This window comes from Hordeum vulgare, chromosome 2H, assembly GCF_904849725.1.
Source record: "Hordeum vulgare subsp. vulgare chromosome 2H, MorexV3_pseudomolecules_assembly, whole genome shotgun sequence".
Classification (NCBI taxonomy): domain Eukaryota; kingdom Viridiplantae; phylum Streptophyta; class Magnoliopsida; order Poales; family Poaceae; genus Hordeum; species Hordeum vulgare.
In genome coordinates, this window is record NC_058519.1 from 41,525,774 (window position 1) to 41,549,303 (window position 23,530).

At 45.1% G+C, this 23,530-nt stretch overlaps 1 pseudogene; it reads left to right on the plus strand.

Moving 5' to 3' along the window:
• Positions 1–22,934, plus strand: part of LOC123425280 — a 28,670-nt pseudogene extending 5,736 nt beyond the window's left edge.
• Positions 22,935–23,530: the final 596 nt, after the last annotated feature.

Below are 23,530 nucleotides of genomic sequence, written 5' to 3' on the forward strand. Positions count from 1 at the left end.
TTCAAATCCTTATTTCTCTTTTCATTCAGTCAGGTTCAAGATTATTTGGTTTTATTGGGGCTGGTGCTACGCTAGGGTAACTTTTTGGTTCTTTGTTTGCTGCAAGCATGGGATGGATGGGATCCTGTACGTATCTAGGACGTTCCTCTAAATAACATAATAAGCTCCTATCTCATTTTTCATGAATGCGATGTCATATTTACTAAAATTTCCTCAGTTCTGCTCCTATTTTCCTCCCTCTTGATGGAACTTGCTGCACTGTCATCCAAAGGAATTTGCATTGAGGCTAATCATGGTTCAGCAGAATTGCCATCAACAGGGTATGTAATCTTTCTGGGCATGAGTACAAGTTCTTGACTTATTTTCTTGTTAATTTTGACATGAGTAACCAGCATGTTTTATGTACGGAATTTCTTGCTTGATTAACCTTAGCGAACTTTGAGCCGCAAATACAATCTCTGAAATCTGAATAGTCCTCTTTATGACCAACTTGGATGGATTAATTTGTTTCAACAATTTATGGTAAAAAATTGGAGTTACAGTGGTAGGTTTTCATACTATTTTTTAAGGTGTCACTAATGATTTTATTCGACTTGTTGGTGCTTCCTTGTGTTCACAAGTGAGAATTTAATACATCCCAATCTATTACAAACTACAGAGCAGAACCAAGTCAAAATACCGAGCTTGGTGATGAAATGTCTTAACTGGTCCCTTCACCTAGAACACCTTCCCAATCTCAAAAGACAAAGCCTGGAATTTTTGTGATGTTTGAAGGTTTCTAGCTGATCATGCGCTCACCCTACCTGATATACATATCTCTGTTTCTATGGCTTTGTGCAGTTATCTCATCCTTCTTTTACTTCCAGGTATGATTGTTCTCCATTCGTGCATGATATGGATGATAAGTTGTGCATTGCCATGAGCATGTTGCTTCCTTAAATAAATTGTTAGAATACTAAGGATCCTTCATTTACTCACCCAACTTTTTCTCCTTGATTTTCAGAAAGTAACAATAGTTGCTACTTCAATATCAAGCCCAACTGCCAGAAGGAGAACATTTGCACTGATAAACAGCTTTATAGCAGTTTTTATTCTTGCCGGACAGCTCACTTTGACGATATCTTTTCGATGTCGAAATTATCCTTGGTTAAAAAAGTCTGCCTCATCTAGGGTTTAGGTCGGGCTCTGGCGACATGGGCGACTCTCCGCCCCTACCGCCGACGCCGCTGCCGCTGCCTATGGATGGAAGCCTATCGGAGCTACGGGCGGTCTCCGCCCGGCGCACGTATCCGAAGTCGCCGCTGTCTCTGAGTCCTAGCTCCTCCCGGTTTGAGGGAGACCGATGTCCGCACGGGGGTAACACCCTGGGAAACCCTACATATAGATGGGATCGTCAAAACCCTAACAGCAAATCTCCACTAGCAAGTCCCGAGCCGCCTGATCATGGTCGTACCTTGCCTGCCCCAATGTCGTCCAAGCCGTCGTCGTCCGCAGGTGGTGGGGGTGATCATGGGGGGACCGGTGAGGTTCCTACCCACCCGAAGCCACCGCGCGAGCGCTCCATGGTTACGTCCAGGGCTGGGAGGATTCACGAGCACGACCTGCACCAAGGAGAGGAAGAGGATAGTAATTGGGATGCTCCGAGATCTAGGGGCGGTCTGCCGGCGCCTAACGAAGCACAGATCGGGGGTGAAGTGGTCATGGATGATGTGGCCTTCGTCGCCGTGGATTTTGAGGAGGAAGAAGATGAAGTAGAGGAATCGGAAAGATGGAATCTTTTGGGTCTATACCAGGCTCAGAAGTGCCCGAGTGCCAAGACCTTGTCCAACCACTTCGAAAAGATCTGGCAGCTAAGAACATGGGTAGAATTCAAGCCAATGGAGAGTAATCACTTCGTGATCAAGCTCTTCTCAGAAGGAGACTTTAATTTTGTGGGTAGGGGAGGGCCGTGGATATATGATGGCAATGCCCTGCTGGTAGCCCCGTTTGATGGAGATGCGCGACCGTCTGAATCAATCCTTGACTCCGTTCCAGTATGGGTGCGGGTGTTTGATGTCCCGTGGAAAAAACAGACTAGGGTGTATGGAAGAGCTATAGGAGGAACCTTGGGCGAAGTACTGGAGGTGGATGCACCAGAGTCAGGCCATGCAATGAACGAATTTTTGTGGAGAAGAGTGAAACTACCCTATAACAAGAGGTTGCAAAAGGAGGTTAATCTGGAATAGAAAGTGCAAGGGACTGTCAAGCGAAGTGTCTTCCAGTTAAAATACGAACGTGTTCCACACTTCTGTTTCCACTGCGGTTTCATGGGACATGATAAGCTAGCTTGTGAGAAGAAGCTCCTGGGTCTCCCCTCAAAGGCCTACGACTCTACACTCCGTTGTTCCCCCTATAAGAAGTTTGAGCATAGGACAGCATACACTCCCTCGCCGGGTCAGCCACGTGCGAGACGGGGAATGAGTTTTTCGTTTGGTAGTGCTGGATCGGCTACTAACGTTGAACATCTCGGGTCTAGTGGTAGTAGTAAGCTGAATGAGGAAACTGGTATCCCACAGAGAGTGGATGCTCACGATAACTTTGAGCAAGGGGAAACGCCTGGTTCAGATGTTGCTGATCAGACCTTGGCTAAGGAGGTGGATAACATGAAATTACATCTTGAGAAAGATAGACCGGAATGTAGTAAGAAGAACCAGATGGATGTAAGCTTCAAAGCCAAAGCTCCAGTTACAGGTGGTGGCGAAGGGAGCAAGCAAAGGAAGAAGAAGAGTGGGGTACCAAAAAAGGTGCCAGGGGGGAGAAGACCGGGCAACCTAGTAATTAGGGATGAACCTCTTGGGTCCGATGATATGATACCGGCTATACGTGGACTAAGTACCATCAGTTCTTTTGGAACTGCATCGGTATCATTAGATGGATAGGAATCTATTCTGGGGAAACGCCCGGTAGAGGGGATGCTTCGGTTCGACCTAGTGGCAGATGTTACCAACGCCATGGTCCCCTTCGTTGCTGCTGCGCCGGGAGGAGTATAGAAAAAAAGGGAAAGTGGACAAGGATCCATCGGAGGAACAAGGCAGTCCTAGGGCCGGGGCTAAGGTGGACAACAATACGGTGTGTGAGGTGGATATGGAGGCAACCGGCCATGGGGCCGCCGGTGAACTGACGGGGCCATACGTGGTGCCCCATCAGGAGCAATGAATTGCCTCACGTGGAACTGTCGGGGTGTTGCAAACAAACCGACAGTTCGTGAACTGGCTGGCCTTGTCCAAAAGGTAAAGGCCCGGCTGGTGTTCTTGTGTGAAACTCGACAAAAAGCAACAAAAGTCCATCGTCTCTGTGGTAGATTGGGCCTAAGGGGCTTTGCTGGCTGTGACAGTGAAGGTCTTAGCGGGGGTTTAGCCCTGTTTTGGTGTGACAAACTCTGTGTGGATGTTAAAGAAGTAAATGAAAGATACATTTATCTGTATATTCGGTCGTCTATGTCGGATCCGGAGTGGAGACTCACTTGCGTATATGGGGAACCAAGAGTGGAACACAGACACCGTATGTGGGCCATGATGCAATCTCTGAAAGTACAAGCAGACCTTCCATGGTGTATTATGGGGGATTTTAACGAAGCAATGTGGTCCTTTGAACATTTCTCAGTGTCACCTCGTGGTGTTCAACAGATGCTGGCCTTTAGAGACACACTAGAGGTATGTGGCCTTCAGGACTTGGGCTTCTTGGGACTGCCTTTTACATACGATAATAAACGAGAAGGGAGGAGGAATGTCAAGGTCCGTCTGGACAGGGTGGTAGCTGATAGTGCTTGGCGTGATATGTTCTCTGATGCAGCGGTGTCCCATCTTATAAGTGCTTGCTCAGATCATTTACCGGTCATTTTATGCTGCGAAAAAGAGCCAGACAAAATTCGGAGACCATCTCATAAACAGTATGAGATAGCTTGGGAGTGGGAGCCTAGTTTACAAGAGAGAATTGCATCGGGCTGGGTGGAAGCAGGAAGAATGGTGCACCTTGGGGAGGTACGACAAGTTTTGAACCAACTCATGTCTAAGCTACAGGTATGGAGCAAGGGAAAATTTAGTAATGTCACCCTCGAACTGGAAAAAAGTAGGTCAAGAGTACTAGAGGAACTCCTTAATATGAATGCAGGCAGGAATGAGATTCGACAGATAACAGATCATATGAATGAACTCTTATATAGGGAGGAACTCCTCTGGATGCAGCGGTCTAGGGTGGATTGTTTGAGGGATGGTGATCAGAATACAAAGTTCTTTCACCGTAAAGCTGTCTGGCGTGCACGCAAGAACAGAGTTAAAAATTTAGTGGATGCGCAAGGTGTAGCCCACAGTGATCCAAAGGTGATGAGTAACATGGTCAACTCGTATTTTCAGGAGCTATTCACAGCCGACGAAACCCTGATAAGAGAGCCCCTTCTCAATCTTTTTGAACCCAAAGTGTCCCCAGAAATGAATGATAGCTTGTGCAAGGAGTTCACGGATCAGGAGATATCGGATAGCCTGTTCCAAATAGGCCCCCTCAAAGCCCCGGGGAAGGATGGATTCCCGGCGAGATTTTTTCAGAAACACTGGGCTGATATGAAGGTCAATATTATTGCTGCGGTGAAGAGCTTTTTCAGTACACGGGAGATGCCCCAGGATGTCAATGAGATGGTCATCGTGTTAATCCCGAAGGTACCCAACCCTACTCGGCTGGTGGATTTCAGGCCTATAAGCTTATGCAACGTGATATATAAGATTGTGGCTAAGTGCCTGGTTAATCGGCTGCGTCCTATTCTTGATAAGAACATATCACCTGCTCAGAGCGCCTTCGTTCCAGGTAGGATGATTACCGACAACGCCCTGCTGGCCTTCGAGTGCTTACATTTCATGCACCAAGAGAAAAACCCTGAGAACAGTTTCTGTGCTTATAAGCTCGACCTATCAAAGGCATATGATCGTGTCGACTGGTGTTTTTTACGGCAAGCAATGGCCAAGCTGGGCTTCTCTAATCAATGGATACAGTGGATCATAGCTTGTGTTACTTCCGTAAAATACTCGGTCAAGTTCAATGGAGTTATCTTAGACTCCTTCACACCTTCCTGGGGGCTTCGCCAAGGTGATCCTTTGTCCCCTTTCCTTTTCCTGTTTGTTGCTGACGGTCTGTCTGCCCTACTCAGGCAAGGAGTAGCTTCCAACAACATTGCACCGGTTAAAGTATGTCGAAGGGCTCCTGGAGTGTCCCACCTTCTGTTTGCGGATGACACATTACTCTTTTTTAAAGCAAATCAAGATCAGGCCTTGTTTGTTAAAAGTGTCATCCAAAGGTATGCATTAGCTACCGGGCAACTCATCAACACCCAGAAATGCTCTATCCAGTTTAGTGATGCATGCCCAGCAGAGATGCAACTCCAGGTGCACCACATCCTTGATGTTGAAAAAGAGGAGTTCGAAGGGAAATATTTGGGGCTGCCAACTCCTGATGGTAGGATGAACCGGGGCAAGTTTCAAAAACTACAAGAAAGTCTCACTAAGCGAATACTGGAATGGGGCGACACGCTTTCTCAAGCTGGAAGGAAACTATGATTAAATCTATGGCACAGGGGATTCCGACATACATAATGGGGGTGTTCAAACTGCCTGCCTCTGTCTGCGAGGACCTCTCCCGCCTAGTCCAAAACTTTTGGTGGGGAGCTAAGAACGGCAAGAGGAAAACACACTGGAAAGCTTGGGATAAAGTCTGTGAACCAAAGAGTAGAGGGGGACTTGGATTCCGAGATTTCCGGTTGTTCAATCAAGCACTTTTGGCGAGGCAAGCATGGAGGCTCCTAACCAGACCAGACTCCTTATGTGCACAGGTAATCAAGGCGAAATATTACCCTAATGGAGCTTTGGAAGATACGATGTTTACAGGAAATGCATCACCATCATGGCAAGCTATTACTTATGGTTTAGAACTGCTTAAAAAGGGCCTCATCTGGCGTGTTGGAAATGGTGAACAGATACGCATTTGGAGAGATCCATGGATCCCTAGACCACATTCTTATCGCCCTATTTCAGTCAGAGGGAACTGCCGCTTGCGAAGGGTGTCTAAAGTGTTGGATGACTTCGGTAGATGGAACATGGAGAGCCTCAATTGCTACTTCGCACCAGTAGATGTCCATGCTATCTATGCGATCAAAGCCTCTCCAAATCGGCTTGTGGAGGATGTCCTTGCATGGGCTCCAGACCCTAGAGGGGTGTTCTCAGTACGATCGGCCTATCACCTTGCTCATGATGAAAAATACAGATCATCTATGTCGTCGTCGAGTAGGGTACCCGATGGTACTCGGTCCATTTGGAAACCACTGTGGGGATGCCAGCCCCCCCCGAAGGTGAGAGTCTTTGCTTGGAGAGTGGCCACGAACTCCCTTGCTACTGCTTCCAATCTGAAACGTCGGAATATTGGGGTGACGGATACCTGTGTGATCTGTGGATTGGAGCGAGAGGACACTTTCCATGCTCTCTGTAGGTGCCCGCTCGCCCAACGTCTATGGAGGGACATGGCGAAGTCGTGGCGGATGCCGAAGCTAGAGCAGGTAAGAAACATGGGTGCGGAATGGCTCCTCCACCTTCTGGACCAGTGCGGGCCTGAGGAGCGCCTACCTGTGCTGATGACCCTGTGGCGCAGCTGGCATGTTCACAACAAGTTGACCCATGGCAAAAAGGCCCCGCCTATCGAAGCTTGCACAAGATTTCTGTCTAGTTACATTGAGACCTTGTTGTGCTTAAAACAGTACCCCAATACCGATATGGCCAAAGGAAAGATGGTCATCTCTCACCAGGGGAGACCTACAACAGATCATGAGGAAAGCAGGAACACAAAAGTGCCGGCAGAAATATGGCTTCCACCACCTCCGGGTTGGACAAAACTGAACGTGGACGGGGCTTTCAAAGCTGACAACCATACTGGCGGTGCAGGAATGATCCTCCGGGGAGAGGGAGGCCATGTGATCTTCTCCTCCTGCCGATACCTCCGATCTTGCTCATCACCTCTTGAGGCGGAGCTGGCGGCTTGTTTGGAGGGGATAACCATTGCAAGAGCTTGGAGTGAACTGCCGATGATCATCGAGACAAACTGCTTGACTGCGGCTCGGATGATTACCCAAGATGGCCTCAACATATCACCGTGTGCAACCATGGTGACACAGATCCAACGGAGCTTAGATGAGGTGGGTGAACATGTCATATCACATGTGGTAAGAAGTAGGAATAAGACTGCCGATGCCCTTGCCCACTTCGGTCATCACAAACAGCGCACTACGGTGTGGCTGCGTAGTACTCCGGAGGAGATCGATATCATCTGTAAGAAAGACTCTTTTGATTGATCAATGAAATATTTTCATTCGCAAAAAAAATAAATTATCCTTGGTTTACTCTACTTCATTACCCCCTTTCCAGTGTGAATAAGTGAATAGCAACCAGATAAGTTGTCACTAAAGAATTACCTTTTATGGCATTACACATAGTTGGAGTGTAACATATTATTAAAAGATATAAATAGAATCAAACTTATATCGCCCTCTCTTAATACCTATGATTTTTGTTTCCTTAATGCAATCATTTGCAATAGTAACTCCATCATAACTTCCGCTTCAAGATTAGCACGTCCACAATGTAAATTGCAGTATAGGATTACTGAAGTAAACCTGTACCTCCAGTTTTTTGCTTCTTTTTTTCTATGTACAGTGTGTGATATATTTTCTTGTCGAAGCCCGGTTATTACTTTCAAGAAAATAAGCTTCAATCATATGATGGAATCTCAATACGTTTCCCCTTCGAAACTTACTACCGCGCACACTAAGATAATTCCAATTAGAGGTGGTCTGGAGCTTGTGAAAACCATGTCATGTCCTCGTGCCATGACCAGCGATGGTGGCGGTTGTGGCCGTCATTGACCTTCATGGAGGCATCGTTGCTTTGTTCTCCCACCCCTCCTGCGCGGATCCGGTCATTTTGGCCTCTTCGGGGGAAACCCTGATCTCTGGTCGGACGATGGCGGCGCCTTGGTGTCGTATTCCCTCTTGGGGGCTTCGTCTTGGGAGCTTGGCGTCGGCGAGCGGGACTGTTGGATGGCGGTTGGCGGCGGGTGTGGCGTCCAAGCTTCTGTGGCAACGATGATGGCGGGAGCGATGTTGGCGACACGGCAATGGTTGCGGTAGTCGACTCTTCTTCGGCGTGTCCATGGTTTTGCCTCGTTTATTTGTTGCTATGGAGTCGAAGTTGTTGTGGCGGCGGGGCCCTGTGGTATACAATGCTTGGCTGCAGGTAACCCGTTAGGCAATCTCCCATGGCGTCAGTCATGCCTGGTTTTGTCCTACTGAGTTCTTCGTCAGAGTCGGATTTGCGTCATCTGGCCGCAGGTGGTTGAGATTTTGGCATAGATCTTCATGCAGCTTCACGTGCCCTCTTCAATGTTGGTTGAGTCGACGATCGCCTACGGCGGAGTCGGAGTCGTTTGCTCAGAGTTTAGGGATGGCGATGACTTCTCTAGGGGAGGAGTGATGACGATGACGCATGCGTGCTGTCTCACCAAGACCCTCTTTGGAGTGGTGTGCATGGACTTTTTATGTGTCGCTCAACGGTTGTAACGGTTTTCGCCTGGTTTTCCATAATCAACTGGGCAATCTGGTTTTCGCTTGGTTTTCCCTAATTAACTGAGCAAATCTTTTCGTCTTAATGAATGCAGGATAACTGCCATTTAAAAAAAAATCCATGAGTTCTGCATTTCTATTATTTGTGTCAAGGGATATACTTCATGCAGTGTAGTCCAACTGATGCATGCTGTGACTCTAGGCGTCTAACTATTTCACAACAATATTTGGTGGTGAATAAAACAATATAAACCAACAAATCATGATATGTCTTATCCAAATAGTAGTTAGAAGACTCTGCAATGGCCAACATAAATTAGTGTTTTTCTTTTCATTCGTACGACCTGTTTAGATCATAGGTATTTTGCCTCTAATCTGAACAAGGCATTATGGTAATTATAACATTCTTCTTGTTCTATCAATTTCTGGGTATGATTCAAACAAGTATTTGTTTCAGGGTCATATCCTTACAGTAGCTGGTATAACAGTTGCTATTTGCGCATCTCCATTCATTGCTGCCTCAAATTTGGTTGCCCTTGCTGTATGGCCAACTTGGGTTGCTGTTGCTGTCACTAAAACAATTCGAAAGGTATCAATAGACCAGGGCACTCTTACTGAACTTTCTGTACATTTTTTCTACCATTAAATGTTGATATAAAAAAGATACATGTAATGCTAATGCATATACAAAAGCTGGGTAGTCATTGTAAGTGCATCTAGTGCCCCTTAGTGATTTTGGTGGTTTGAAGACTTATAGGTTAAGTATCTAATGTGTTTATAAGTGTACACAGGATCTATAAGTCATTGAGTAGTTTGAGATATTTGAAGAATATCGACCCCTAAAAATATATGTCTTCAATTGAAGAAATTGGTGTGAAGCTGAAGAAATGAATCGCGAGGAATCTGCGATGAAATTGATATTCCTCATGAAGATACTGATATTGAGAAGACCGGTGGTTCCTGAAGAAAATCGTTCTGAAGAAATTGAAGCGTGAAGATTTACGTTTTCTGTTTTACTTTCTTCGCATTTGATGAATAGGAACACCGTACTGTTAAAGGGGGTCGAAGTTACACTATGGAATGAATTTCCTCATGATGCTCAACACAAGCCTAATCCTATCAAAAGCCTCAAGTGAGGAACATGAGTGACATGAGGACTCTCACAGTCGAGGGTTCCGACCGTTTCGATAACCACGCCAAGTCATTGGTCTTATCCACTCCAACGGTCATATTATTTAAGGGCACTAGTGTCAAATCATGTCGGGATTCTCCGAGGCTATAAATAGCCACCCCCCACAACCACTAGCTGGTTGGCTGCTCCGTTAGAAATTGACACTTGTCATAAGAGCAACCCAAATTCCTCAGAGCTTTCAAGAGTAATTCATCAGTGAGGAAATACACCACCCATCGAAACCACAAGCCAAACCTAGTGATTGAGCATCACTAAAGAAGTTGTTCCTGTGTGGGACCGAAGCCTTTTACCTTTGAGGACTGTGCATCCTCTAGACGGTTAGGCGTCATGGTCTAGAGCAATCCAGCAGTCAATTGTGGAGTGCCGGGTGACCAAGTTTGTGAGGGTTTGGAAGTCTGCCCTGAAGACTTACCACGAGTGTTGGGCGAGGACTGTGTGTCCTTAGCTCAAGGAGAATACGGTAGGGACTGTGTGTCCCGGGACTAGGTGTCCTTTGGTTTCAATACCAAGCCGCTCCAAACCAGATGTACAACTGTCACAGCAGTTGGAACTGGGTCATCAACAACAGTCTTCACTGAGAAACGGGTTCTAATTCCTCAACTCTTTACTTTTCTTGCATTGTGTGTTGATGACTTTCACTGTGACTGTTTGAAGAATTTGCTGAAGACTTTCTCTGAATTACCTCAACCCCAAATTCTTCACGATAGTTAATCATCATCTGTATTCTGCGTGCGTGCTTACTGTGCAATCTGTTTTCACATTCTTCACTCTGTAATACTGCTGTTGTGAATGTTTGCACGTCTGATCCTTTACTATTTCCGCTGTAAGTTAGTCGTCAGTGAGAAATTTCCTCAAAAGGAATTTCCTCAGTGATGAAATTCTAAAAAATCTCCTATTCACCCCCCTCTAGTCGATATAACACACTTTCAGTCATTACCACTGAATCTGCGCAGACGCACTCTATCTTTGGTTTTGGTTTAGTACCCTCAAATGATTTTGTATGAAGGAGCTTAGTATCCTGGTGAAGGCACACGACACTGTTGGGGAACGTCGCATGGGAAACAAAAAAATTCCTACGCGCATGAAGACCTATCAAGGTGATGTCCATCTACGAGAGGAGATTTCCGATCTACGTACCCTTGTAGATCGCACAGCAGGAAGCGTTAAGAAACGCGGTTGATGTAGTGGAACGTCCTCATGTCCCTCGATCCACCCCGCGAACCGTCCCACGAACCGTCCCGCGATCCGACCCACGATCCGCTCCGATATAGTGCCGAACGGACGGCACCTCCGCGTTCAGCACATGTACAGCTCGACGATGATCTCGGCCTTCTTGATCCAGCAAGAGAGACGAAGAGGTAGATGAGTTCTCCGGCAGCGTGACGGCGCTCCGGAGGTTGGTGGTGATCTTATTCCAGCAGGGCTCCGCCCGAGCTCCACAGAAACACGATCTAGAGGAAAAACCGTGGAGGTATGTGGTCGGGCTGCCGTGGCAAAGTTGTCTCAAATCAGCCCTAATACCTCAGTATATATAGGAGGGAGGGGAGGGACCTTGCCTTGTGGCTCAATGGAGCCCCAAGGGGTCGGCCGAAGTGGGGGGAGGAGGATTCCTCCTCCAATCCTAGTCCAACTAGGATTGGAAGGTGGAGTCCTTCTCTATTTTCCCACTTCCCTTTTTTCTTTTCTCTTTGATTTTATTTTTCGCCTACGCAGGGGCCTTCTTGGGCTTGCCCACCAGCCCACTAAGGGCTGGTGCAGCACCCCTAAGGCCTATGGGCTTCCCCGGGGTGGGTTGCCCCCCCGGTGAACATCCGGAACCCATTCGTCACTCCCGGTACATTCCCGGTAACGCCGAAAACTTTCCGGCAATCAAATGAGGTCATCCTATAAATCAATCTTCGTCTCCGGACCATTCCGGAAACCCTCGTGACGTCCGTGATCTCATCCGGGACTCCGAACAACATTCGGTAACCAACCATATAACTCAAATACGCATAAAACAACGCTGAACCTTAAGTGTGCAGACCCTGCGGGTTCGAGAACTATGTAGACATGACCCGAGGGACTCCTCAGTCAATATCCAATAGCGGGACCTGGATGCCCATATTGGATCCTACATATTCTATGAAGATCTTATTGTTTGAACCTTAGTGCCAAGGATTCATATAATCCCGTATGTCATTCCCTTTGTCCTTCGGTATGTTACTTGCCCGAGATTCGATCATCACTATCTGCATACCTATTTCAATCTCGTTTACCGGCAAGTCTCTTTAATCGTTCCGTAATACAAGATCCCGCGACTTACACTAAGTCCCATTGCTTGCAAGGCTTGTGTGTGATGTTGTATTACAGAGTGGGTCCCGAGATACCTCTCCGTCACACGGAGTGGCAAATCTCAGTCTTGATCCATACTAACTCAACGGACACCTTCGGAGATACCTTTAGGCATCTTTACAGTCCCCAGTTACGTTGTGACATTTGATACACACAAGGCATTCCTCTGGTGTCAGTGAGTTTTATGATCTCATGGTCATAGGAATAAATACTTGACACGCAGAAAAATAGTAGCAACAAAATGACACGATCAACATGATACGTTCATTAGTTTGGGTCTAGTCTATCACATGATTCTCCTAATGATGTGATCCCGTTATCAAGTGACAACACTTGCCTATGGTCACGAAACCTTGACCAGCTTTGATCAACGAGCTAGTCAACTAGAGGCTTACTAGGGACAGTGTTTTGTCTATGTATCGACACAAGTATTGTGTTTCCAATCAATACAATTATAGCATGGATAATAAACGATTATCATGAACAAAGAAATATAATAATAACTAATTTACTATTGCCTCTAGGGCATATTTCCAACAGTCTCCCACTTGCACTAGAGTCAATAATCTAGTTCACATCACCATGTGATTTCAACGAATCCAACACCCATACAGTTCTGGGGTCTGATCACGTCTTGCTCGTGAGAGAGGTTTTAATCAATGGTTCTGAAACTTTCAGATTCGTGTGTTCTTTACAAATCTTTATGTCATCTTTATAGATGCTTCTACTACGTGCTATTCGGAAATACTCCAAATATCTACTCTACTATACGAATCCGTTTCACTACTCATAGTTATTCGGATTAGTGTCAAAGCTTGCATCGACGTAACCCTTTACAACGAACTCTTTAACCACCTCCATAATCGAGAAAAATTCCTTAGTCCATTTAGTTACTAAGGATAACTTTGACCGCTGCTAGTGATTCAATCATGGATCACTCTCTGTACCTCTCAACAGACTTTGAGGCAAGGCACACATCAGGTGCAGTACTCAGCATGGCATACTTCAGATTCTACGGCCAAGGCATAGAAGACGACCTTCGTCTATTCTCTTTATTCTGCCGGGGTCTGGTTTTGAGTCTTACTCAAATTCACAACTTACAACACAACCAAGAACTCCTTCTTTGCTGATCTATTTTGAACTCCTTCAAAAACTTGTCAAGGCATGCATCTTGTTGAAACTTCTATTAAGCGTTTCGATCTATCTCCATAGATCTTGATGCTCAATCGTTCAAGTAGTGCATTCCAGGTATTCCTTTGAAAAAACTCCTTTCAAACAACCTTTTATGCTTTACAGAAATTCTACATTACTTCTGATCCACAATATGTGAACCACATATACTTATCAGAAATTATATAGTGCTCGCACTCATTTCTTTGGAAATACAAGTTTCTCATAAACCTTGTACAAACCCAAAATCTTTGATCAACTCATCAAAGTGTATATTCCAACTCCGAGATGCTTGCACCAGTCCATTGAAGGATCGCTGGAGCTTGCATACTTGTTAGTATCTTCAGGATCGACAAAACCTTCTGATTGTATCACATACAATTTTGCTTAAGGAAAACGTCGAGGAAACAATGTTTTGACATCCCATGTGCAATATTTCATAAATAATGCAGCAACTACTAACATAATTCTAACATACTTTTAGCATCGCTACGAGTGAGAAAGTCTCATCATAGTCAACTATTTGATCTTGTCGGAAACATCTTTGCGACAAGTCGAGCTTTTCTTAATAGTGACTTATCACCATTATCGTTTGTCTTCCTTTTAAAGATCCATCTTTATTAATAGTCTTACTACCATCAAGCAGTTCTTCCAAAGTCTACACTTTGTTTTATACATGGATACTCTCTCGAATTTCATGGCCTCCAGCCATTTGTCAGAATCCGGGTCCACCATTGCTTCTCCATAACTCGTAGGTTCATTGTTGTTCAACAACATGACCTCCAAGACAGGGTTACCGTACCACTCTGTAGTAGTACGTGACCTTGTCAACCTACGAGGTCTGTAGTAACTGGATCGGATGCTCAATGATCACTATCATCAGCTTTCCACTTCAATTGGTGTAGGCGCCACAGGAACAACTTCGTGCGCCCTGCTACACACTAGTTGAAGTGATGGTTCAATAACCTCATCAAGTTCTATCACCCTCCTACTCAATTTTTCCGAGAGAAACCTTTCCTCGAGAAAGGACCCGTTTCTAGAAACAAACACTTTGCTTCCGGATCTGAGATAGGAGATGTACCCAACTGTTTTGGATATCCTATGAAGATGCATTTATCCGCTTTGGGTTCTGATACGTCCATTTTGCATCATTCTTTCATGTTGATATTTATTGCTTTTGGGGCTGTTATATTACTTTGTGGTACCATATTTATGCCTTTTCTCTCTTATTTTGCAAGGTTTATTTGAAGAGGGGGAATTCAGGCAGCTGGAATTCTGGACTGGAAAAGGAGCAAATCTTAGTCCACTATTCTGCACATCTCCAAATGCCCTGAAAAGTTACATGGATTTTTTTGGAATTATATGAAAAATACTGGGCGAAAGAAGTACCGGAGGGGGGCTGCCAGGGCGCCACAAGCCCTGCCACCGCCACCCCCTGGTGGCGGAGTGGGGGCTTGTGGGATCCCTGATGGCCCACTAGCCCCCCTCTTTTGCTATATGAACGTTTTTGGTCCAGAAAAAAATCATTCGGGAGCTTTTTCGTGGTATCGCCGCCGCCACGAGGCGGAACTTGAGCAGATCCAATCTAGAGCTCAGGCAGGACGATCCTGCCGGGGAAACTTCCCTCTCGGAGGGGGTAATTGTCGCCATCGTCATCACCAACACTCCTCTCGTCGGAGGGGAGGCATCTTCAACAACATCTTCATCAGCACCATCTCCTCTCCAATCCCTAGTTGATCTCTTGTAACCAATCTTCGTCTCGCGACTCCGATTGGTACTTGTACGGTTGCTAGTAGTGTTGATTACTCGTTGTAGTTGATGCTAGTTGGATTACTTGGTGGAAGAGTTTATGTTCAGATCCTTGATGCTATTCATTACACCTCTAATCATGATTATGATTATGCTTTGTGAGTAGTTACTTTTGTTCCTGAGGACATGGGATAAGTCATGCTGATAATAGTCATGTGAATTTGATATTCGTTCGTTATTTTGATATGATGTATGTTATTTTTCCTCTAGTGGTGTTATGTGAACGTCGACTACATAACACTTCACCATATTTGGGCCTAGAGGAAGGCATTGGGGAGTAGTAAGTAGATGATGGGTTGCGGGAGTGACATAAGCTTAAACCCCAGTCTATGCGTTGCTTCGTGAGGGGCTGATTTGGATCCACTAGTTTAATGCTATGGTTAGACTTTGTCATAATTCATCTTTTGTAGTTGCGGATGCTTGCGAGAGAGGTTAATCATAAGTGGGATGCTTGTCCAAGTAAGGGCAGTACCCAAGCGCCGGTCCACCCACATATCAAACTATCAAAGTAACGAACGCGAATCATATGAACATGATGAAACTAGCATGACAGAAGTTCCCGTGTGTCCTCGGGAGCGTTTTTCCTCCTATAAGACTTTTTTCACGCTTGTCCCTTGCTACAAAAGGGATTGGGCCACTTGCTGCACCATTGCTACTACTTGTTACTTGTTACTTTTTGCTTGTTGCGTTTCACCTCGCTACACAATCACTTGTTACCGCTACTTTCAGTGCTTGCAGTTATTACCTTGCTGAAATCTGTTTATCAGAACCTTCTGCTCCTCGTTGGGTTCGACACTCTTACTTATCGAAAGGACTACGATTGATCCCCTATACTTGTGGGTCATCAGGTTCAAGCTTATTAGACTAAAACTTTTTCACATAAGTGTCTGATGTCAGCTGTGCTTCCCGGCAACGGCGACAGGAATAGTCGTGTTGACGACACCAGGATTTCTTCTGCTACGGCTATGGAGCCTTGCGTTGGTGTTCCCTCAAAGCGGAAAGGGTGATGTAGCATAGTGGTGGTAAGTATTTCCCTGAGTTTGAGAACCAAGGTATCAATCCAGTGGAGGAGTATCACAAGATCCTGCACAAACACAAAAACATGCTCCCAACGCTATGAAGGGGTTGTCAATCCCTTATAGATTGTTTGCCAAGTGAGAACTGAAAGCAACAAAGTAACAGAGGAGGTGTAAACGATGGATGTGAATAGACCCGGGGGCCGTAGTGTTTACTAGTGGCTTCTCTCATGAAAGCAAGTAGACGGTGGGTGAACAAATTACTGTCGAGCAATTGATAGAACCGCGCAAATTCGTGACGATATCTATGGCAACGATTATATCTATAGGCATCACGTCCAAAACAAGTAGACCGATACTTTCTGCATCTACTACTATTACTCCACACGTCGACCGCTATCCAGCATGCATCTAGTGTATTAAGTCCAAAAGAACAGAGTAACGCCTTAAGCAAGATGACATGATGTAGATGGACAATCTCATATCAACGACAGAGCCCGTCTTGTTACCCTTGATGGCAACTACTTAATGTGTGCCTTGCTTCCCCTACTGTCACTGGGAAAGATCACCACATGGTAGAACCCAAAACCAAGCACTTCTCCCATTACAAGAATCATAGATCTAGTTGGCCAAACAAAACCCAAGACTCGGAGAGACTTACAAGGATATCAAATCATGCATATAAGAAATCAGCAAAGACTCAAATATATATCATAGATAATCTGATCACAAATCACAATTCATCGGATCTCGACAAACATACCGCCAAAGAAGATTACATCGGATAGATCTCCATGAAGATCATGTAGAATTTTGTATTGAAGATCCAAAAGAGAGAAGAAGCCATCTAGCTACTAACTACGGACCCGTAGGTCTGAAGTGAACTACTCACGAGTCATTGGAGGGGTGATGATGATGATGAAGAAGCCCTCCAACTCCAAAGTCCCCTCCGGCAGGGCGCCGGGAATGGTCTCCAGATGAGATCTCGCGAAAACGGAAGCTTGCGGCGGCGGAAAAGTATTTTCGAGGCTCCCCTGATTTTTTGCTCTATTTTAGGGAATATGTAGGCCAAGGATCTAGGTCACGGGGCGGCCAGGGAGGCCACAAGCCCTGCCACTGCCGCCTCCCCTGGTGGCGGAGTGGGGGCTTGTGGGCTCCCAGGAGCCCTCCTGGCTTGGCCCCCAGGCCCCCTGATCTTCTTCCGTTCGGGAAAAAATCATTTCAGGTATTTTATTCCGTTTGGACTCCGTTCCAATATCAGATCTGGAAAGAACCAAAAACACAGAAAAAACAGGAACTGGCACTTGGCGCTGAATTAATAAGTTAGTCCCAAAAAAGATATAAAATATACATAAAACATCCAAAGATGACAAGATAACAACGTGAAACCATAAAAAATTATAGATACGTTTGAGACGTATCAATGTCGCAGCCCGAAACTTTCAAGAATCGACAGCTTAGATTTCTCAGAACCTCATTCTATACTGTGTCATCTCAACGGAATTACGCAGTGCCCCATTTAAAGTGAATGCGGTTGTCTCTAATGCATAACCCATAAATGATTGCGGTAATTCGATAAGAGACATCATAGTATGCACCATATCAAATAGGTCGCGGCTATGACGTTCGGACACACCATCACACCATGGTGTTCTTGGTGGCATGAAGTGCGAAACAACTTCCACATTGTCTTAACTGTGTACCAAAACTTGCAACTCAGATATTCATCTCTATGATCATATCGCAGACAGTTTATCCTCTTGTTAGGACGAACTTCACTCTGAAACATAATTGAACTTTTTCAATATTTCAGACTTGTGATTCATTGAGTAAACACTCCTATATCTACTCAAATCGTCATTGAAGTAAGAACATAATGATATCCGCTGCGTGCCTCAACACCCATTGGACTGCATACATCAAAATGTATTACTTCCAACAAGTTACTATCTTGTTTCATCTCAATGAAAACAAGGCCTTGCTCATGTGGTATGATTTGCATGTCACCAGTGATTAAAAATCAAGTGAGTATAAAGATCCATTAGCATGGAGCCTCTTCTTGCAATTTATACCAACATGACTCAAGCGGCAGTGCCACAAGTAAGTGGTACTATCATCATTACCTTGTATCTTTTGGCACCAATATCATGAACATGTGTAACACTACGATCGAGATTCAATAAACCATTGAATGTGATTATTCAAGCAAATAGAGTAACCATTATTCTCTTTAAATGAATAATCGTATTGCAATAAACACGATCCAATCATGTTCATGCTTAATGCAAGCACCAAATAACAATTATTTAGGTTCAACACCAATCCCGATGGTAGAGGGAGCGTGCCACGTTTGATCATATCAACCATGGAAACACTTCCAACACGTATCGTCACCTCACCTTTAGCTAGTCTCCGTTTATTCCGTAGCTTTCATTTTGTGTTACTAATCACTTAGCAACCGAACCTGTATCCAATACCCTCGTGCTACTAGGAGTACTAGTAAAGTACACATCAACATCATGTATATCAAATATACATCTTTCGACTTTGCCAACCTTCTTATCTATCAAGCATCTAGGGTAGCTCCGCCTCAGTGACCGTTCCCCTCATAACAGAAGCACTTAGTCTCAGGTTTGGGTTTAATCTTGGGTCTCTTCATTAGTGCAGCAACTGTTTTGCCGTTTCACGAAGTATCCCTTCTAGCCCTTGCCTTTCTTGAAACTTAGTGGTTTTACTAACCATCAACTATTGATGCTCCTTCTTGACTTCTACTTTCGCAGTGTCAAACATCGCGAATCTCTCAAGGATCATCGTATCTATCCTTGATATGTTTATAGTTCATCACGAAGCTCTCACAGCTTGGTGGCAGTGACTTTGGAGAACCATCACCATCTCATCTGGAAGATTAACTCCCACTTGATTCAAGCGATTGTAGTACTCAGACAATTTGAGCACACGCTCAACGATTGAGTTTTTCTCCTTCACTTCATGGACAAAGAATCTTGTCAGAGGTCTCATACCTCTCAACAAGGGCACAAGCATGAAACCTCAATTTCATCTCTTTAGAACATCTCTTATGTTCCGTGACGTTTTGAAACGTCTTCTGAGCCTTGCTTATAAGCCATTAAGTATTTTGCACTGAACTATCGCGTAGTCATCAGAGACGTGTATATCAGATGTTTCACAACATCCACAGACGATGCTCGAGGTGCAGCACACCGAGTGGTGCATTAAGGACATAAGCCTTCTGCGCAGCAACGAGGACAATCCTCAGTCTTACAGACTCAGTCCGCAAAGTTGCTACTATCAACTTTCAACTAAATTTTCTCTAGGAACATATAAAAACAGTAGAGCTATAGCGCAAGCTACATCGTAATTTACAAAGACCATTAGCCTATGTTCAAGACAATTAGTTCAATGAATCATACTCCCTCCATCCCAAAATAACTGTCTCAAGCTTAGTACAACTTTGTACTAGAGCTAGTACAAAGTTGAGACAGTTATTTTGGGACAGAGGAAGTATTACTTAAGAACTCCCACTCAAAAAGTACATCTCTCTAGTCATTTGAGTGGTACATGATCCAAATCCACTATCTCAAGTCCGATCATCATGTGAGTCGAGAATAGTTTCACTGGTAAGCATCTCTATGCTAATCATATCAACTATACGATTCATGCTCGACTTTTCGGTCTCTTGTGTTCTGAGGCCATGTCTGTAAATGCTAGGCTCGTCAAGTTTAACCCGAGTGTTCCGCGTGTGCAACTGTTTTGCACCCGTTGTATGTGAACTTTGAGTCTATCACACCCGATCATCACGTGGTGTCTCGAAACGACGAACTGTCGCAACGGTGCACAGTCGGGGAGAACACAATTTCGTCTTGAAATTTTAGTGAGAGATCACCTCATAATGCTACCTCGTTCTAAGAAAGATAAGGTGCATAAAGGATTAACATCACATGCAATTCATAAGTGACATGATATGGCCATCATCATGTGCTTCTTGATCACCATCACCAAAGCACCGACACGATCTTCTTGTCACCGACGTCACACCATGATCTCCATCATCATGATATTCATCAACGTGTCGCCATCGGGGTTGTCGTGCTACTCATGAGATTACTACTAAAGCTACGTCCTAGCAATATAGTAAACGCATCTGCAAGCACAAACTTTAGTTTAAAGACAACCCTATGGCTCCTGCCGGTTGCCGTGCCATCGACGTGCAAGTCGATATTAACTATTACAACATGATCATCTCATACATCCAATATATCACATCACGTCGTTGGACATATCACATCACAAGCATACCCTGCAAAAACAAGTTAGACGTCCTCTAATTGTTGTTGCATTTTTACGTGGTTGCCATGGGTATCTAATAGGATCGCATCTTACTTACGCAAACACCACAATGAAGATGTATGAATTGCTATTTAACCTCTCTCCAAGGACCTCCTCGGTCAAATCCGATTCAACTAAAGTTGGAGAAACCAACACTCGCCAGTCATCTTTGAGAAACGGGGTTGCTCGGAGCGATGAAACCAGTCTCTCGTAAGCGTACGAGTAATGTCGGTCCGAGCCGCTTCGATCCAACAATACCACGGAATCAAGAAAAGACTAAGGAGGGCAGCAAATCGCACATCACCGCCCACAAAAACTTTTGTGTTCTACTCGAGATAACATCTACGCATGAACCTAGCTCATGATGCCACTGTTGGGGAACGTCGCATGGGAAACAAAAAATTTCCTACGCACACGAAGACCTATCATGGTGATGTCCATCTACGAGAGGAGATTTCCGATCTACGTACCCTTGTAGATCGCACAGCAGGAAGCGTTAAGAAACGCGGTTGATGTAGTGGAACGTCCTCACGTCCCTCGATCCACCCCGCGGACCATCCCACGAACCGTCCCGCGATCCGTCCCACGATCCGCTCCGATCTAGTGCCGAACGAACGACACCTCCGCGTTCAGCACACGTACAGCTCGACGATGATCTCGGCCTTCTTGATCCATCAAGAGAGACGGAGAGGTAGATGAGTTCTCCAGCGGCGTGATAGCGCTCCGGAGGTTGGTGGTGACCTTATTCCAGCAGGGCTCCGCCCGAGCTCCGCAGAAACACGATCTAGAGGAAAAACCGTGGAGGTATGTGGTCGGGCTGTCGTGGCAAAGTTGTCTCAAATCAGCCCTAATACCTCAGTATATATAGGAGGGAGGGGAGGGACCTTGCCTTGAGGCTCAAGGGAGCCAGAAGGGGTCGGCCGAAGTGTGGGGAGGAGGATTCCTCCTCCAATCCTAGTCCAACTAGGGTTGGAAGGTGCAGTCCTTCTCTATTTTCCCACTTCCCCTTCTTTTTCTTTGATTTTCTTTCTCTCCTACGCAGGGGCCTTCTTGGGCTTGCCCACCAGCCCACTAAGGGCTGGTGCGGCACCCCTAAGGCCTATGGGCTTCCTCGGGGTGGGCTGCCCCCCCCCCCCCCGGTGAACATCGGGAACCCATTCGTCACTCCCGGTACATTCCCGGTAATGCTAAAAACTTTCCGGCAATCAAATGAGGTCATCCTATATATCAATCTTCGTCTCCGGACCATTCCGGAACCCCTCGTGACGTCCCTGATCTCATCCGGGACTCCGCACAACATTCGGTAACCAACCATATAACTCAAATACGCATAAAACAACGTCGAACCTTAAGTGTGCAGACCCTGCGGGTTCGAGAACTATGTAGACATGACCCGAGGGACTCCTCGATCAATATCCAATAGCGGGACCTGGATGCCCATAGTGGATCCTACATATTCTACGAAGATCTTATCGTTTGAACCTTAGTGCCAAGGATTCAGATAATCCCGTATGTCATTCCCTTTGACCTTCGGTATGTTACTTGCCCGAGATTCGATCGTCAGTATCCGCATACCTATTTCAATCTTGTTTACCGGCAAGTCTCTTTAATCATTCTGTAATACAAGATCCCGTGACTTACACTAAGTCACATTGATTGCAAGGCTTGTGTGTGATGTTGTATTACCGAGTGGGCCCCGAGGTACCTCTTTGTCACACGGAGTGACAAATCCCAGTCTTGATCCATACTAACTCAACGGACACCTTTGGAGATACCTGTAGAGCATCTTTATAGTCATCCAGTTAAGTTGTGACGTTTGATACACACAAGGCATTCCTCCGGTGTCAGTGAGTTATATGATCTCATGGTCATAGGAATAAATACTTGACACGCAGAAAACCAGTAGGAACAAAATGACATGATCAACATGCTACGTTCATTAGTTTGGGTATAGTCCATCACAAGATTCTCCTAATGATGTGATCCCCTTATCAAGTGACAACACTTGCCTATGGTTAGGAAACCTTGACCATCTTTGATCAACGAGCTAGTCAACTAGAGGCTTACTAGGGACAGTGTTTTGTCTATGTATTCACACAAGTATTGTGTTTCCAATCAATACAATTATAGCATGGATAATAAACGATTATCATGAACAAAGAAATATAATAATAACTAATTTATTATTGCCTCTGGGGCAATATTTCCAACACGCACATCTCTTGCACATCTGAGCCTAGAGGGCTGCAGTAAGATAACTGATGCAAGTCTGTTTGCCATTTCCGAGAGTTGCTCTGAGCTCGCCGAGCTTGATCTTTCAAACTGCATGGTCAGCGACTATGGTGTTACGGTGTTGGCATCCGCGGAGCGGCTCAAGCTCCGTCTCCTCTCACTGTCCGGCTGTCTCAAGGTCACACCTAAGAGCATTCCATTCCTGTGAAGCATGCCTGCATCGTTGGAGGGCCTCAATCTAATAAGTGGAAAACGATTCGTTTTTTCCTTAAATCGCCGCCGCTAGCTTCTGGTTCATCAACCGTTATGCCATTTGACTACAACAAGGGCACTAGCCAGCCTATTGGCTACGCCGTATCAATCCCGTCCGGGAGACCTGGGTTTGACCCAAGGTACTTCCCATTTTTTCTACCCTTTTATCAAACCTCGAATATTTTACAGATTAAAGTATTTTTTAAAATATTCATATCTTTCAAACCTCAATTTCAAATTTAACATGTTATTTTTTCACAAAGGCCATCTCGCAAAATTGTCGCTTAATTGTCACCTTAACCCATTGTCAAATATCACCTATAAGTGATAAAAATTATTCATGATTTTACATATGTTCATGATTTTTAGAAAATGTTATGATTTCTAAATTGTTCATGATTTCACGAAATTAAGAGTGATAGTGTATCTAAGTGATGCAGTAAAATATGGTCATCTTCATTAGGAATTAGGAAAAATATTTCGTTGCAACTCACGGGCCTTTTGCTAGTATTTAAAAAAAGAAAAATCCTCTGCGCTCATGACGACTGTTGT